The sequence below is a fragment of the Triticum aestivum genome, unplaced genomic scaffold (assembly GCF_018294505.1).
Source record: "Triticum aestivum cultivar Chinese Spring unplaced genomic scaffold, IWGSC CS RefSeq v2.1 scaffold6655, whole genome shotgun sequence".
NCBI lineage: Eukaryota > Viridiplantae > Streptophyta > Magnoliopsida > Poales > Poaceae > Triticum > Triticum aestivum.
Genome location: NW_025230024.1, coordinates 1 through 3,069, shown reverse-complemented (window position 1 = coordinate 3,069; position 3,069 = coordinate 1). Strand labels below are relative to the sequence as shown.

Sequence of the window (3,069 nt, the reverse complement as noted above, 5' to 3'; positions counted from 1 at the left end):
GTCTTTGGAGCGGACCTGGGAGTGGCAAGCATAAGGGACGAAGACGGGGAAACATGTCGGATGCGATCATACCAGCACTAAAGCACCGGATCCCATCAGAACTCCGAAGTTAAGCGTGCTTGGGCGAGAGTAGTACTAGGATGGGTGACCTCCTGGGAAGTCCTCGTGTTGCATTCCTTTTATAATTATTTTTTGCGCCTTGTGACAAACATGTCGCACGTGCGCGATATATATTAATCCCGTTAACGTTTGCGATATGTTTAAGCTCGATGCTCATTGCTCGCGCGTCTTGGGGCGGCTTTGTGGCGCGAAGAGCGCGTTCTGAAAGGGGTGGAAAAAACTCGTGTTGCTGCGGTATGGAGGGAGGGGTGGAAACCGTGGAAAACTCGTCTCCGTGATTGAGCGGGAGAGTAAGTAGTATAGGACATTATCCATTGTTAGGGAACGGTTGTAATGGTAGTGAGAATGTAGAATCGTCTTTGGAGCGGACCTGGGAGTGGCAAGCATAAGGGACGAAGACGGGGAAACATGTCGGATGCGATCATACCAGCACTAAAACACCGGATCCCATCAGAACTCTGAAGTTAAGCGTGCTTGGGCGAGAGTAGTACTAGGATGGGTGACCTCTTGGGAAGTCCTCGTGTTGCATTCCTTTTATAATTATTTTTTGCGCCTTGTGACAAACATGTCGCACGTGCGCGATATATATTAATCCCGTTATATTATGTTTAAAGTTTGCGATATGTTTAAGCTCGATGCTCTTTGCTCGCGCGTCTTGGGGCGGCTTTGTGGCGCGAAGAGCGCGTTCTGAAAGGGGTGGAAAAAACTCGTGTTGCTGCCGTATGGAGGGAGGGGTGGAAACCGTGGAAAACTCATCTCCGTGATTGAGCGGGAGAGTAAGTAGTATATGACATTATCCATTGTTAGGGAACAGTTGTAATGGTAGTGAGAATGTAGAATCGTCTTTGGAGCGGACCTGGGAGTGGCAAGCATAAGGGACGAAGACGGGGAAAAATGTCGGATGCGATCATACCAGCACTAAAGCACCGGATCCCATCAGAACTCCGAAGTTAAGCGTGCTTGGGCGAGAGTAGTACTAGGATGGGTGACCTCCTGGGAAGTCCTCGTGTTGCATTCCTTTTATAATTATTTTTTGCGCCTTGTGACAAACATGTCGCACGTGCGTGATATATATTAATCCCGTTATATTATGTTTGACGTTTGTGATATGTTTAAGCTCGATGCTCATTGCTCGCGCGTCTTGGGGCGGCTTTGTGGCGCGAAGAGCGCGTTCTGAAAGGGGTGGAAAAAACTCATGTTGCCGCGATATGGAGGGAGGGGTGGAAACCGTGGAAAACTCGTCTCCGTGATTGAGCGGGAGAGTAAGTAGTATAGGACATTATCCATTGTTAGGGAACGGTTATAATGGTAGTGAGAATGTAGAATCGTCTTTGGAGCGGACCTGGGAGTGGCAAGCATAAGGGACGAAGACGGGGAAACATGTCGGATGCGATCATACCAGCACTAAAGCACCGGATCCCATCAGAACTCCGAAGTTAAGCGTGCTTAGGCGAGAGTAGTACTAGGATGGGTGACCTCCTGGGAAGTCCTCATGTTGCATTCCTTTTATAATTATTTTTTGCGCCTTGTGACAAACATGTCGCACGTGCGCGATATATATTAATCCCGTTATATTATGTTTGACGTTTGCGATATGTTTAAGCTCGATGCTCATTGCTCGCGCGTCTTGGGGCGGCTTTGTGGCGCGAAGAGCGCGTTCTGAAAGGGGTGGAAAAAACTCGTGTTGCTGCGGTATGTAGGGAGGGGTGGAAACCGTGGAAAACTCGTCTCCGTGATTGAGCGGGAGAGTAAGTAGTATATGACATTATCCATTGTTAGGGAACGGTTGTAATGGTAGTGAGAATGTAGAATCGTCTTTCGAGCGGACCTGGGAGTGGCAAGCATAAGGGACGAAGACGGGGAAAAATGTCGGATGCGATCATACCAGCACTAAAGCACCGGATCCCATCAGAACTCCGAAGTTAAGCGTGCTTGGGCGAGAGTAGTACTAGGATGGGTGACCTCCTGGGAAGACCTCGTGTTGCATTCCCTTTATAATTATTTTTTGCGCCTTGTGACAAACATGTCGCACGTGCGCGATATATATTAATCCCGTTATATTATGTTTGACGTTTGCGATATGTTTAAACTCGATGCTCATTGCTCGCGCGTCTTGGGGCGGCTTTGTGGCGCGAAGAGCGCGTTCTGAAAGGGGTGGAAAAAACTCGTGTTGCTGCGGTATGGAGGGAGGGGTGGAAACCGTGGAAAACTCGTCTCCGTGATTGAGCGGGAGAGTAAGTAGTATAGGACATTATCCATTGTTAGGGAACGGTTGTAATGGTAGTGAGAGTGTAGAATCGTCTTTGGAGCGGACCTGGGTGTGGCAAGCATAAGGGACGAAGACGGGGAAACATGTCGGATGCGATCATACCAGCACTAAAGCACCGGATCCCATCAGAACTTTGAAGTTAAGCGTGCTTGGGCGAGAGTAGTACTAGGATGGGTGACCTCCTGGGAAGTCCTTGTGTTGCATTCCTTTTATAATTATTTTTTGCGCCTTGTGACAAACATGTCGCACGTGCGCGATATATATTAATCCCGTTATATTATGTTTGACGTTTGCGATATGTTTAAGCTCGATGCTCATTGCTCGCGCGTCTTGGGGCGGCTTTGTGGCGCGAAGAGCGCGTTCTGAAAGGGGTGGAAAAAACTCGTGTTGCTGCGGTATGGAGGGAGGGGTGGAAACCGTGGAAAACTCGTCTCCGTGATTGAGCGGGAGAGTAATTAGTATAGGACATTATCCATTGTTAGGGAACGGTTGTAATGGTAGTGAGAGTGTAGAATCGTCTTTGGAGCGGACCTGGGAGTGGCAAGCATAAGGGACGAAGACGGGGAAACATGTCGGATGCGATCATACCAGCACTAAAGCACCGGATCCCATCAGAACTCCGAAGTTAAGCGTGCTTGGGCGAGAGTAGTACTAGGATGGGTGACCTCCTGGGAAGTCCT

At 48.9% G+C, this 3,069-nt stretch overlaps 6 non-coding genes and 1 pseudogene across 6 annotated transcripts; all 7 read left to right on the top strand.

The window, feature by feature from the left end:
- Nucleotides 1–58: 58 nt before the first annotated feature.
- Nucleotides 59–177, top strand: LOC123175326 (5S ribosomal RNA). Its single transcript, XR_006487808.1, has one exon. It is a non-coding gene; the product is annotated as a 5S ribosomal RNA (ribosomal RNA).
- Nucleotides 178–533: 356 nt separating this feature from the next.
- LOC123175311 (5S ribosomal RNA) lies at nt 534–652 on the top strand. The gene has a single exon (XR_006487794.1). It is a non-coding gene; the product is annotated as a 5S ribosomal RNA (ribosomal RNA).
- A 367-nt stretch (nt 653–1,019) lies between these two features.
- On the top strand, nt 1,020–1,138 carry LOC123175314 (5S ribosomal RNA). Its single transcript, XR_006487797.1, has one exon. It is a non-coding gene; the product is annotated as a 5S ribosomal RNA (ribosomal RNA).
- A 367-nt stretch (nt 1,139–1,505) lies between these two features.
- On the top strand, nt 1,506–1,624 carry LOC123175324 (5S ribosomal RNA). Its single transcript, XR_006487806.1, has one exon. It is a non-coding gene; the product is annotated as a 5S ribosomal RNA (ribosomal RNA).
- A 367-nt stretch (nt 1,625–1,991) lies between these two features.
- LOC123175303 (5S ribosomal RNA) lies at nt 1,992–2,110 on the top strand. Its single transcript, XR_006487786.1, has one exon. It is a non-coding gene; the product is annotated as a 5S ribosomal RNA (ribosomal RNA).
- A 367-nt stretch (nt 2,111–2,477) lies between these two features.
- LOC123175322 (5S ribosomal RNA) lies at nt 2,478–2,596 on the top strand. The gene has a single exon (XR_006487804.1). It is a non-coding gene; the product is annotated as a 5S ribosomal RNA (ribosomal RNA).
- Nucleotides 2,597–2,963: 367 nt separating this feature from the next.
- On the top strand, nt 2,964–3,069 carry LOC123175330 (uncharacterized; annotated as a pseudogene).